We start from the raw sequence: 14,687 nt of genomic DNA, 5'->3' as shown, positions 1-14,687 counted from the left end.
AATATTCCATGGTATATATGTACCACATCTTCTTGATCCAGTCATCTATTTTTGGGCATTTGGGTTGTTTCCAAAGCTTAGCTATTGTAAACAGTGCTGCTATAAACATAGGGGTGCAGGTGTTCTTTGGAATGGATGTTTCTGTGTCCTTTGGGTAAATACCTAGGAGTGGAATTGCTGGATCATATGGAAGCTCTATGTTTAGTAGGTCCAGAAATCTCCATACAGCTTTCCACAGTGGTTGGACCAGTTTGCACTCCCACCAACAGTGCAGAAGAGTTCCTTTTTCTCCACACCCTCGCCAACATTTGTTGTTGCTAGTTTTTTTAATATGTGCCATTCTCACTGGTGTAAGATGGTATCTCATGGTAGTTTTGATTTGCATTTCCCTGATGACAAGTGATGTTGAACATTTTTTCATATGCCTGTTGGCCATTTGCATTTCCTCTTCAGAGAAGTTTCTTTTAAGCTCTTCTGCCCATTTTTTGACTGGATTATTTTCTTTGTTGTTGTTGAGTCTCATCAGCTCTTTGCAGATTTTTGTGATCAGTCCTTTATCATTAGTGTTGGGTGCAAAAATGTTCTCCCAGTTGGTGGGGTTTCTCTTTGTTTTTGTTATTGTTTCTTTTGCTGTGCAAAAGCTCTTTAATTTGATGTAGTCCCAGCTGTTTATCTTTGCCTTCACTATCACTGCTTTGGGTGATGTGTCTGTAAAGATGTCTTTGATGTGCAAATCACGTAGTGTTTCGCCTATATTTCCTTCTATATATTTTATGGTTTCAGGTCTTATGTCTAGTTCTTTAATCCATTTTGAGTTGATTTTTGTGTATGGTGTGAGGTGGTGGTCAAGCTTCATTCTTTTGCATGTAGCGACCCAGTTTTCCCAGCACCATTTATTGAACAAACTTTCTTTGCTCCAATGCATATTCTTTGCTCCTTTGTCAAAGATTAGTTGACCATAAATCTGTGGGTTTATTTCTGGATTTTCTATTCGATTCCATTGGTCTGTATGTCTGTTCTTGTTCCAATACCATGCAGTTTTGATGATTATGGCTTTGTAGTATAGTTTGAAGTCTGGGAGTCTGATGCCTCCATTCCCTTCTTTTTTTTTCAGGAGAGCTTTGGCTATTCGGGGTTTTGGTGATTCCATATGAATTTCATCAATAATTGTTCTATTTCTTTGAAGAATGACATTGAAATTTTGATTGGAATAGCATTGAATCTGTATATTGCTTTTGTAGGATGGCCATTTTAATAATGTTTATTCTTCCAATCCATGAGCAGGGGACGTCTCTCCATTTCTTTGTGTCTTCTTCTATTTCTTTTAACAGTGTTTTATAGTTTTCTTTGTATAGGTCCTTTACCTCTTTTGTTAGATTTATTCCCAATATTTGATTTTTTTGTTTCAATAACAAAGGGATGGTCTTTTTGATTTCTTCTTCTTCAGATTTATTGTTTGTGTATAGGAAGGCTACTGACTTTTGCGTGTTGATTTTGTATCCTGCCACTTTACTGAACTGATTGATGAGTTGAATTAGCTTTTCTGTGGAGTTTTTGGGGTTCTCTATGTATAATATCATATCATCTGCAAATAGTGATAGTTTGACTTCTTCTTTCCTATTTGGATTCCTTGGATGTCTTTCTCTTGTCTTATGCCCTGGCTAGGACTTCCAGTATTATATTGAAAAGCAATGGTGAGAGTGGACATCCTTGTCTTGTTCCAGATCTTAATGGAATTGCTTTCAGCTTTTCACCATTGAGAATGATACTGGCTGTTGGCTTGTCATAGATGGCCTTTATGATGTTGAGGTATGTTCCTTGTATCCCCAGAATTTCAAGGCTTTTATCATGAATGGGTGTTGCACTTTGTCGAAAGCTTTCTCAGCATCTATTGATATTATCATATGGTTTTTATATTTCTTTTTGTTGATGTGTTGGATAACGTTGATTGATTTTCGGATGTTAAACCATCCTTGTGCCCCTGGAATGAATCCAACTTGGTCGTGGTGAATTATCTTATGGATACATTGTTGGATTCTGATAGCTAAAATTTTATTGAGGATTTTTGCATCAGTGTTCATTAGGGAGATTGGCCTGTAGTTTTCCTTTTTTGTGTTGTCCTTGTTCGGTTTTGGTATTAGTGTAATGTTGGCTTCATAAAACGTGTTTGGTATTGTCCCTTCCTTCTCAATTTTTTGGAAGAGTTTGTGAAGGATAGGCACTAATTCGTCTCTGAATGTTTGGTAGAATTCATTTGTAAATCCATCAGGTCCTGGGCTTTTGTTTTTGGGGAGGTTTTTGATTACCATTTCAATTTCGCTAATTGTAATTGGTCTGTTTAGGTGTTCTATTTCTTCTTTATCTAGCTTTGGGTGATTGTAGAGTTGTAGGAATTTGTCCATCTCCTCTAGATTGTTAAACTTGTTTCCATATAACTGTTCATAGTAGTTACTGATTATTCTTTTGATTTCTGCTGTGTCCGTTGTGATTTCTCCTCTTTCATTGATGATCCTGTTTATTTGTGCTTTCTCCCTTTTTTCCTTTGTGAGCCTGGCTAGGGGTTTGTCTATTTTATTGATTTTTTCAAAAAACCAGCTCTTGGTTTCATTGATCTTTTGGATTGTTTTTTTAGTTTCAATTTCATTTATTTCTGCTTTGGTTTTTATTATTTCTTTTCTTCTACTGGTTTTGGGGTTTTTTTGTTGTTCTTTTTCTAGATCTTTGAGCTTCGAGATGAGGTTGTTTCTTTGCGTTCTTTCTTGTTTCTTGATGTGAGCTTCTATTGCTATATATTTTCCTCTTATTACTGCTTTTGCTGCATCCCATACATTTAGGATATTAGTGTCCTTGTCGTTCAATTCAAAAAATTTTTTAATTTCTTCTTTGATCTCCTCATTAGTCCAATGGTCTTCCAGTAGTGTGGTTTTTAATCTCCATGAGGTAGGAAAGTTCCTTGCCTTCTTTTTATGGTTTATTTCTAGTTTGATGCCTTCATGGTCAGAAAAGATGGTTGATATGATTTCAATCTTGGTGTATCTGTTGATGTTTGTCTTGTGCCCCAGTATGTGATCGATCCTGGAGAATGATCCGTGTGCGCTTGAGAAAAATGTGTACTCCGTTTTTTTTGGGTTTAGTGTTCTATAGATGTCTGTTAAGCCTAATTGCTCTAGGTCCTTATTTAGAGCTTTGGTTTCTTTACTTATTTTTTGTCTTGTTGATCTATCCATTGTTGATAGTGGTGTGTTGAAGTCTCCCACTACGTATGTGTTTTCTCTGATGTCTGTTTTCAGAGAGGACAACAGTTGTCTGATATATTTTGGTGCTCCTTCGTTTGGTGAGTATATGTTAATGAGTGTTATTTCTTCTTGAAGTATTGTCCCCTTGATCATAATGTAGTGACCATTGGGGTCTCTTTTTATCTTTTTGAGTTTGAAATCTGTTTTATCTGATATAAGTATAGCTGTTCCTGCTTTCTTTTTTGGTCCATTTGCTTGTAGGATTGTTTTCCATCCTTTAACTTTGAGCCTATTTTTATCTTTTGTAGCTAAATGTGTTTCCTGGAGACAGCAAAAGGTTGGGTTTTGTTTCTTAATCCAGGCTGCCACTCTGTGTCTTTTTATTGAAGAGTTTAGTCCATTTACATTTAGAGTTAATATTGATATGTTAACATCTGTATTTGCCATTGTGTTTGTCTTTCCTTTGATTTTATTTATTTATTCTTTTAATAACTTTTTTTTTTTTTTTGGCCTTCTTTCATTGTTATTCGTCCCTCTGAGGTTCTGGCTTTAGGACTCCTTGTAGTATTTTTTGGAGTGGGGGTTTAGTTGCAATGAAATTCCGGAGTTTCTGTTTGTCTGGGAAGGTCCATATTCTTTCTTCAAAGAGGAAGGAGAGCTTTGCGGGATAGAGTATTCTTGGTTGGCATCTGTTTTCTTGGAGTCTGTTGACTATGTCCCTCCACTCTCTCCTTGCCCGTAGTGTTTCTTCGGAGAAGTCTGATGTCAGCCTGATTGGTTTTCCTTTGAATGTTATCTGTTTCTTCCCTCTTGCCAGCTTCATTATTTTTTCCTTGTCCTGGATTCTTGGGAGCTTTACTATTATGTGTCTTGCTGTATTTTTCCTTTCGTCGTGGAAGTTTGGTGTTCTTCTTGCTTCTTGTATATCAATTTTCAGCTCCTTCTTCACATTTGGGAAGTTCTCTTCAATTATCTCTTTGAATATTTTCTCTGTTCCTACATCTCTATCCTCTCCTTCTGGTATTTCTATAACTCTTATATTTCCTTTCCTCATGGAGTCAGATAGTTCCCGAAGTCTTTCTTCGTTCTTTTTCCTTCGTACTTCTCTTTCCTTTTCTGTTTTGGTTCTTTTTATTTCTGTGTCTTCAAGATTACTTATTCGTTCTTCCATTTCATCTATTCTGCTTTCATTGCTTTTCCCAGAATTCTTTAGTTCTTCCATTAATTCTTTGATCTCCTGCATTTCTTTTACTTCCCTCTTTAGGGACTCAATTTCTTTCTTCTGACCATTGTTTTCCCTCTCTAGGGACTCAATTGCATTCTTCTGATCGTTGATTATTTTTCCCTTATCATTGTTTTCCTTTATGACTTCTGTCAGTTTTTTAATCACGGCAATTTTAAATTCTCTTTCTGGAAGGCTCAGAAATTCTTCCAAGTTATTGTCTTTGCAATCTGGGGGCTGGCTTTCTTTTTGTGGTGTGCTTTTTCTCTGGAGAGTTGCTAGGTTGCGTGTGGTTCTTCTCCTCCCTACTGTCTGTTTTCTAATTTGCCGTATGCGTTGGGACACTGTGTTGTTGGGACTTGCCGGCATCTTGGGTGGGCTTCTCTGTTCCCCTCTGGTTCTTCCAGGAGTCATCTGTCAGTTTCAAGCAGCCTTTAATGGAGAAAGGTCCCTGTTCTAAAATGCCGATGTGGGGACACACTCCCCTGTGCGCCTGGTCTGCCCCGGCGGTGGGTTCCTGCTCCCCTCTGGGCTTGGACTGCAGGCCAGAGGGGGTCTGGCGTGGGTGAACTTCCCCCGCTCACCTCTGGCTCCTGAGGAAGCCTTCTGCAGGTAGTCTTTACTGAAGAAATGTCCCTGTTCTAAAATGGTGATGTGGGACACACTCCCTGCGCGTCTGGTCTCAGGCACACTCTTCTGCGCGCCTGGTCTGCCCCGGCTGTGGGTGCTCGCTCTCCCTGTGGGCTCAGACTACTTGTTCGGAAGGAGCCAGGTGTGGGCTAACTCCCCAGCTGGCCACTAGCTCCTTCAGTAGCCTGTGCTGGGGTCAAGTCGCTAGGTGGCGCCAGAGATCTCTCCTGGAGCCCTTGGGGAGCTGATTTTCCACCCCGTGGGACAGGGAGCAGAGCGGGGATGGTAGGGTACACCTCAACGGCTTTGGGGTGCTGTGTCTGCCTTGTGCCCCACCGTCATGGGGAACCCACGCCCCTAATTTCGTGCCCCGGGTCTCAGTTCCAAAGCCCTCAGTTCCAGGACGCGGGCTGTAGCCCAGATCAGTGGCGCGGGAATGGCGCCTTTTGAATCCCGCTCCCTTGCCTGGGCGCCTTGTTCCTGCTCACTCAGGGAGGGCCTCCACCGTCTCCCCGCAAGCCTAGGTCGCAGGCGCGGGGACCTGGGCAGCTGCGATCCGGTCTGGATCCGCGCCACTTTCTGCGCAGGCTTACCGGGCGGCCGGGGCTGTGTGCTGGTGCTGGTCTCCTCCTGGGGGGCGGGGCTCTCTTTAATGGCGCCTGGAGCTCACCTCCACGGCGGATCCTGCAGGGTTCGCCTCAGCTCCCGTTCACGGGGTGTGGTGGCTGCAATAGTTCCTTTCCACTCACAGTCCCGCTTGCTGTGTCCGTTTTTCTTGTTGGCCGTTTTGGTTTGTTGTTTCCTCCTCTCTGCCGGTCGGAGAGTGCCGACTTTGTGGGCGGGGGAGGGGAGCAGGGTTCTGCGCTTCCCTCCCTTCTCGTCCTCTTTTATGGCAACTTTCTTCTTCGGGCAGTTTGCTGGAGTCGTCCGTTTATCTTCCGTGTCCCAGTTCTCACTGGGACCTGCCGCTTTTCCTCCCTATTAACTTTTTTTTAATGGGAGATCTTACTCGCAGCGTCTCCTCGCCGCCATGTTGCTCCGCCCTCTCCGGAAATTTTTAATCTTTAATCATTACTACTTCTATTGAAACCTTAAATTTTGAGGTTTTTTTTTTTAAAGATTTATTTATTTTATTTATACAAGCACTGGGTACAGTCAGAAGTGCAGGAGGGTGAGAGAATTCACCAGAGCCAGAGTGGGGAGCAGAACAGGCAGACCGACGATGTACACTGCTGAGAGGAGCAGCGGGTGGCAGGAGAGGTCTGCGAGCCATGTGGGACCCTCCTCCGGTGGCCGGGGAGCAGCCACGGGCACTGCAGGGGCTGCAGACAGTTTGGCAACCCAGCGCTCAACTGCTGCGCCACGGGGAAGGCCCCTGAATACAAAGGTTTTTAAATAGTTAAGTAAAATTATTATTGTCTTATGATTTTTTTTTTTTACCTCATACTAAGGAGGCTGCAAGCAAGCATGTCACCTTGGCTTTTGTGCTTATTTGTCCCTTTTTTTTCCCCATGACGTGCCAGAAGGGCACTTTCATCTTCAGTTACTTATTATTCTGCAATAATTTCTTTAAAAAGTCTTAAGAACATGTTTAAGGAACTGAATAAAAGTTTGACTAGAAAGTATGTAAGGTCATATTAGGACCTGTACCTGCAAGTAATAGAAACAGAATCAAGTTCTTTTCCTAAAAAAAAAAAAAAAAAAAAAAAGAGAGAGAAATAATTTATTGGCTTTCTTAACTGGAAAATTTTTGAGCTAGGTTTTAGAATTGAGAATGTTAGGAAAGAGAGAAAATTCATATTGTGACTAAAACTGAATATGAGAACATTCATTAATATTGGGAAATATTGCTAGTTTTTTTTAATATGTGCCATTCTTACTGGTGTAAGGTGGTATCTCAATGTGGTTTTGATTTGCATTTCCCTCATGATAAGGGATGCTGAACATTTTTTTATATGCCTGTTGGCCACATTTCTTTATTGGATTATTTACTTTGTTTTTGTTGAGCCCTGTGAGTTCTTTGTATATCTTTGTGATGAGTCCCTTATCAGTTGTATGGAGTGCAAAAATTTTTTCTCAATCAGTAGGGTGTTTTTCTGTTTTGGTTAATGTCTCTTTTGCTGTACAGAAGATTTTCAGTTTGATGTAATCCCAGGTGCTTATCTTTTCCTTGACTTTCTTTGCTTTGGGTGATGAGTCTTTAAAGATGCTACTGAGATGCATGCTTTGTAGGGTTTTACCTATATTTTCTTCTCTATATTTTATGGTTTCAGGTCTTATTTCCAGGTCTTTTAAATCCATTTTGAGTTGATTTTTGTGCATGGTGAGAGGTAGTGGTCTAGTTTCATTATTTTGCATGTGGTGGTCCAGTTTTCCCAGCACCATTTATAGAACAAACTGTCCAATAACAAATGTTGGCGAGGATGTGGTGAAAAAGGAACTCTCCTACATTGCTGGTGGGAGTGCAAACTAGTCCAACCACTATGGAAAGCTGTTTGGAGGTTCCTCAGTCTACTAAAAATGGAGCTACCATATGACCTGGCAATTCCACTCCTAGGGATCTACCCAAAGGACACAAAAACACTGATTCAAAAGAATACCTGTACCCCTATGTTTATTGCAGCACTATTTACAATAGGTAAAAACCTGGAAACAACCCAAATGCCCAAAAATAGATGACTGGATCAAGAAGATGTGGCATATATACACAATGGAATATTATTCAGCAATCCAAAAAGATAAACTCATGCTATTCGCAGCAACGTTGATGGAGTTAGAAGGAATTATGCTCAGTGAAATAAGCCAGAAGGAAAAAGAAAAATATCAGATGGTTTCACTTATAGCAGAAATATAGGGGAACCAAATAAGACATCAGTGTAAAAAATAGTAAGAGTATAAAACACAACAAAGCTAAAACAGACAATTATAAATCAGAGACATACTGCAGGGGAGGAGGGAGAGGGATGAGAGGGAGGGAGGGAGGAGCACAGGGGACTGAGGTGATGGTGCACAGGTGCACTGATGAAGGACATTCCATGGGGACTACACTTGAGGGGGTGGGGGGAAGCAAATATTGTTTAAAACTGCTCCCCGGCCACCGGAGGAGGGTCCCACATGGCGCGCAGACCTCTCCTGCCGCCCGCTGCTCCCCTCAGCAGTGTACTTAAGTCCTTCTGTCTGCTCTTCTCCCCTCTCTGGCTCTGGTGAATTCTCTCACCCTCCTACGCTTCTGACTGTCCCCAGTGCTTGTATAAATAAATAAATAAATAAATATTTTAAAAAAAAAATGAACAACAATGTAAAAAAAAGAAAAAAATAATAATAAAAATTTAAAAATAAAATAAAATAATAATATTGGTAAATAATCATAAGCCAGTATAAGTTTCTGTTGAACCAAATAGGGAAGTCAAATTTGAAGGTGTTATTTTAAGTAAGGAAAAAATGCATTTAATGAACAAATTTTGATAAAGCACATATATCTAATTGCCCCGCCACACAGATTTATGCCTTCAGAACTGACTCATATATAAACTGGGCTTCCTTGTTCTCTACCTTCTGATTTCTTGGTCTACATAAGCACTGTCTGAAACTTAAAGTGCAGGAGGAGAGAGTTGAAGGTATGAATCCCTGCAGTTCTTTCCTATGCTGATTTGAATTGGCTGACACTGTCTTTTTGGACCAAAAATTCAGCTTCTTTCAGATGGGTCTCTCATATACATAGTTGTAGGTCTCAGAAGTTTCCAGTAAATATTTGCTTCCTTTGTTCTTTCAAACTGAGGTGATGATAACTTTCTCTTGGGTATTTTGCCGTTCTTTATTGGTTTTCTTTAGTTTTAGCTGAATATTAGTAAGAAACTTTTTAAAAACTATTTTCAAGAAGTTTTTATGACATTGCTCTTTTTCTTGATGATTTCCTATGTGATACAGAACTGGTCCCTGAAAATGTAATTCTCTAACTGGGCTGCACTTCTCTTGGATGGATATACTAACTTTACTGTGCAGAAGGGAGGACACACCTTATTTATCCCAATTCTTCATCCCCCTGTGGTAAACCTGTGAAGTCATATCTTTCCCAAGGACTCAAGTTACAAAGAGTGAACTTTTGCACCCATTTATGAAAGTAGATGCCTCAAAAGCATAGGCCAACTGGTGGGCATGGTGAGATAAATGTAATTGCTGAAATGGGAAAATATACTCCTGGAACCTAACCTTGCTTGTGTTTCTATTACTTGTAGTGTGGTAAACTAACGTTAATTCAATAAATGAAAGGGTATGGGTAACCACTGCCGGAGCCAGAGTGGTTTTATGGATCACATATTCATAATCTGAAATCAAAGTTTGCAATATCACCTACCCTGTATATCTTTAATCCCTACTAGTCTTTACCAACAGAATAGTTATTCTTAGATAATTACTTTTACTCTTAACTGATATCTTAAAATAGATATCAATTCCACATAGCAAGAATTTACAGAATTAAATTTGCTCAATGTGGAAGAGTATTTAAGTACTCAAAGCAAGATGAAATTTTCTAAGTGCTCAATTATATAGAAAAAGTGAACAATGTGTTTGCATTAGAAAATGTTCAATGAAATATTTTCATAATTCTCTGCTAATGAGAGGATAGAGATGCAAAGTGGAGAAAAGTTCTAAATCAGGTATATTGTAAACTGTTAAAATCTTCACATTTTAGTATTATTTCTATGGGCATATTAATCTGTGGCATATCAGTTTATCTTTTTAAACTGAGATATTAAGGGACCTTTACATTTACTTCTACCTTTCATATTTTAAGTCTGTATCATAGTTTTCTTTTTTCTTTTTTTAATTTCTTTCTACGATGTCTTCCAAAGTCTCAGAAACTTGGTGAAGTCAATCAGTACTACTCTAAGTAGGAAATGGGATATAACAAAGACTAAGTATCTCAGTGACCTTTGAAATAGTGCCACTGTACTGGCTGGAAAAGTAAAATCATATCACAATGCTGTCAAGACCATAAAACAAGATATTTAAACTGAACCAAAAGAGAAAAAAAAAAAAAAAAGAACAATAACACTGAATAATCTCCTGCACTGTCTTCTATTTGGAATCCCAATAAAAATTTTTGGTAGTTACAAACTTCTCATAGGTAATTTCAACCTCATAAGCAAGTAAAGGAAAAAGCCATTTACTGGCCAGGCAAGAGCAAAACATTTCCTCTAGGATTTAAATAGTTTCCAACATTGTTAGGAAAATCCCTCTGGACTAACAGAGTAACAGGTTGGGGAAAACAAAACAAAACAAAACACAGAAAAGGGCAACAGAAATAAAGCAGAGCAGGTGGTGCTGGCTTTCATTTGTTAGAGAACATGCCAGACTTCTTTTATCAAGGAGAAGGTTTGGTTAGGGCAAGTGTACTGACCATCTAGGATTCCTTAGGGCTGATTCTGTGTTGGATGCTTTCTTCCACAAAGCTAAAATACATGGAATTGGGCTATAAAATGGATTATGATGGGAAAGGAAACTTGAAATGAGTCTGAGGTGCCAAAATATAGGGAGAAAATGGGGATGAGAGAATCAAACATACAGGAAAAGAGAATAATTATTAGATTAAAGTGGAGAAAAGAGGTGAGGAATGTGAACAAATACTGAAGTTAAAGGGTCATTGCTTGTGATAGAACTTTTAGAAAGTGCCAGCATATGTGTAGAACTCTATGGTAGGGAATGGGATAAAGCAATAATAAATATCACCTCTCTGCGCTGTTCAAGTTCTAAATAAAAATGAAAATAAAATGAACAATTACTGTTTATGGAGGGCAAAGCATCATTTTTACTAACCAGCTGCTAAGCTGGAGGACCTTTAAGTGAAATAATACAATATAATTACCAGTACTGAAGCCCTGAATTCCCCAGTACCTGAATTAGGCTTCCAGTTGCCAGTAATGGTGGAGCAGCAAAGGCCTCCCTGCAGCATGGAGTTCTGCCCAAGGAGGTCTCACAGTATGAAAAATTAGAAATCTTGTCTTATCAGCTGGCCTAGAGAGAGACAAGTGGAACTAAGCCATTTGTCCAAAATCTGTGGCAGATAAACCATTATACTTCATAAGTAAAGCCTAACAGGGAGATCTAGACTATATTGATTGGGTTTCATTCACTGGAGGGGAACATTAGGAATGGGAAAGGAACCTTTCACACACTAAAAGGAAACTTTATCCAATAGTTTGGATGAACTGCCTGGGACCAAGAGCTCAGAAATATATGAATCTATCAGTCAGGAAAGGCAGACATCACTTTGCTATGTTCCAAGACCTGGAAGGTAGCAACGTCCATCCCAATTAAACCTAACTGATGTTTTTTAAGAGCCTTGAAAACCAAGGATAAAAGGCACTAATATACTCAAGCACTTTCATCATCATATTCCTTTATCTGTTTATGCTCCACCAGTTCCCTCTAGTTGATTGGCAATTTATACTTTTCAAAATACTTCTCCATATTGTCATTTTGTTTATACTATAATCACCATTTTCAAGAAGCAAAACTATCATTATTATTTCTGTTTTATAGAAAAGTACTGAGAGTAAAAATATCATTTTCTTGGAAGATAGTTGGGGAAAGAACTAAACAAGAACATAGGTTTCCTAAAATTTTTATGACTAGAATATGAAACCTTTGATTTACTCAATGGTACAAGTAGAAGCTAACAAGATTGCTAAAATACATTTCTTAACATAATGGTCTTATTCTTAGAATATGAAAACTCAAATACCTGGAGTTTCAGGAGAAAAGTCATCATTAACCATCTTTTGTAGAAATCTTCAACCTATTTAGTGGGTTGTGGTTTTTTTAACATATACATTAAAGGCAGACTTACAGTTATTTTGCTTCAGAGTTCCTTTTTGCTTAACTCAGGGTAATATAGAAAAACCTTTCTAACTATTCTTTTTATTTGGGGAGCAGAAGGAAGGAAATTTGTGTGTAAGCCATTCATTCATATTGAGTGCTCGGTGAAAGCTAGGGTCTCTCCTAAGTGCTTGTATACAATCAAGAAAAAGATTTGTCTTTAGTTCAGTATACTTGAGACAGGAAAATGTAAACATCAATGAACATAATAAATGACTACAGTTCAAAATAATAGGGATATACATATAAATATATATAGATATCCTGCAATAGGCACACAAATGATAAAATAAAGAGAATTGCTTTAAAATCTAAACTTTCAGTTTTCTTTCAGATTTTATATAATACATAAATTCTTCCCACCAGAATTTTAGTTTACAAATCTTATGGGAGCTGGGTTTACTCTACCCTGATTGTAAATAAAAATATTTTACCTTTATTATCCATAAGAGTTTTTAAAAGAAAGTGTAAATGATCGATATTAATTACGATTATGTAACTGATGACTTTAATATGTCTCCAGTTATCACACTATCATGACGGTGGGAATTAGAAGAGAAAAACACTTTGATCCTAAAGCAGAATAATACAAAGACTGAATTATATGTTTCTGAAATACAACATGCTGAGCACAGAGTGACAAATCCCTATAGAATCTCTGGACTGAGATTCTAAATAATTAGCAAGAAGCTAAGAATTTAATGAATACACAGAAAGAATCTACTTTTTTATTTTCTCTGCATAAAGAAATATTTCAATGAAATATAGTATGTCCATAATCACCCAGGATCTCACGGAGATTTCTGATTCCATGACTGAAATATTGAACCAGCTTTCAAAAAACAAACTATACTGGTAGTATCCACCTTACACGACTCTATCTACAAAAAAATTCTTTGAAAAGGCTCATTCTAGGTAGGAAAATGAGGCTTTGCTTGATGAAGCACTCTCATCTCCTCTGTCTGTTGAAAAATTTATTCCTTTCAAGCACAGATCCCAAGGGGTCTTTTTTATCTTGTGATGGGAATATAAGCCATAGCTATCATACAACTGCCCAGTCCTGAAGCACTCAGTACTAAAAATATTCAGCTCTGTCAATATAAGAGCCCCTTCAGAGGACCCAGCATAGTTATCCCCAGTTCTACAAAGGCTTTTTCATTATCATCATTTTCTTTGCCCAAATGGGTGTATATACTACTTTTTTCTTTTTAATAGCCTATCCAATTGTTTTTCTCGAGACCACTGAAATATAAACAGTAAGTAATTCATCTATTTGATTTCCTGAGTTTGGCAAAATTCTCAAGACAATCACTGGCCTTAGTGCTAACAAATCTACTACAATATAGGGCATGAGACTGGAGCAGGCTTCCGTGAGGTCACGGATAGTCCCTCAAAGCCTAGTGGGGAAATATGTGTGGTACAAAATCACTAGGCAGCATTTCTAGAAATGACAGGCCATTCATCATATAGTGAAGAGTAAACATCAGGGCATACTGGTGGCAGAAATGCGGAAGTCTGAGAAAGGGCAGGTAGAAAGGCAGGAAAGAATTAAACACAGGTTTGGGCCTCCCTGGTGGCGCAAGGGTTGACACAACCTATGAAGCTATGCACAGCCACTGCAGAATGAATTCGATTCCCCGTCAGCCAGGGAGCAACCCACATGGCGCAGCAGACCTCTCCTGACTCGCCCGTTGCTTCCCTCAGCAGTGTATTTCAGTCAATCCACCTGTTCTGTTCTCCACTCTGTCTCTGGTGAATCCTCTCACCCCCCACGCCTCTGGCCTGTACCCCAGCTCTTGTATGCATAAATAAATAAATCTTAAAAAAAAAGAATTAAAAACAGGTTTGACTTTAGGCATTCACGAATAGTTATAGTGCCCAAATAAGGGAACTTAATAAGCAGACACACAGTCAGTGTTAATTGATGATAAGGAGCTTTGAAGATAAAACTAGCCAAGAGTCTGAGCTAGGAAGTACAGATAAAAGTTTTTTATAGACATTTTACATCTATTGCTGAGGGCCCAGGAATGGAATCTCAGAGTCAGGGGAAGGGTGAAGAACTAGGTCAGAAGTATTATAGACTGAATGTATGTGTACCCTCAAAAATCCATATGTTGAAGCTTCACCTCACAGTGTGGTTGTATTTAAAATAAGGACTGGATTATTTACTTTGTTTTTGTTGAGACTCCAGCTCTTTGTAGATTTTTGTGTTCAGTCCTTTATCATTAGTGTTGTGTGCAAAAATTTTCTCCCAGTCGGTGGGGTGTCTCTTTGTTTTGGTTACTGTATCTTCTGCTATACAGAAGCTCTTTAATTTGATGTAGCCCAGCTGTTTATTTTTGCCTTCGCTATCACTGCTTTGGGTGATGAATCTTTAAAGATGTTACTGAGGTGTATGTCATGTAGTGTTTCTCCAAAGAGGGAATGCAAATGGCCAACAGGCATATGAAAAAATGTTTAGCATCACCTGTAATCAGGGAAATGCAAATCAAAACTACAATGAGATACCATCCAACACCAGTGAGAATGACACATATTAAAAAACACTAGCAACAACAAATGTTGGCAAGGATGTGGAGAAAAAGGAACTCTCCTGCACTGCTGGTGGGAGTGCAAACTCGTCCAACCACTATGGAAAGCTGTGTGGAGATTCCTCAACCTGCTAAAGATGGAGCTTCCATATGATCCAGCAATTCTACTCCTAGGTATTTACCCAAAGA

The 14,687-nt window shown here is 38.8% G+C and overlaps 1 protein-coding gene across 1 annotated transcript in view; it reads right to left on the bottom strand.

The window, feature by feature from the left end:
* The window catches only part of GNGT1 (G protein subunit gamma transducin 1), a 173,612-nt gene extending 162,509 nt beyond the window's left edge, over positions 1 to 11,103 (bottom strand). Inside the window, exon 1 of the mRNA XM_054692347.1 lies at positions 10,984 to 11,103. The gene's annotated coding sequence lies outside the window, so the exon portion shown is untranslated. The remainder of the gene's footprint in view (positions 1 to 10,983) is intronic.
* Positions 11,104 to 14,687: the final 3,584 nt, after the last annotated feature.

This window comes from Talpa occidentalis, unplaced genomic scaffold (assembly GCF_014898055.3).
Source record: "Talpa occidentalis isolate TD23 unplaced genomic scaffold, MPIMG_talOcc4v2.1, whole genome shotgun sequence".
NCBI lineage: Eukaryota > Metazoa > Chordata > Mammalia > Eulipotyphla > Talpidae > Talpa > Talpa occidentalis.
The sequence above is the reverse complement of the archived record's forward strand: the minus strand, read 5'-3'. Positions and strand labels throughout refer to the sequence as shown.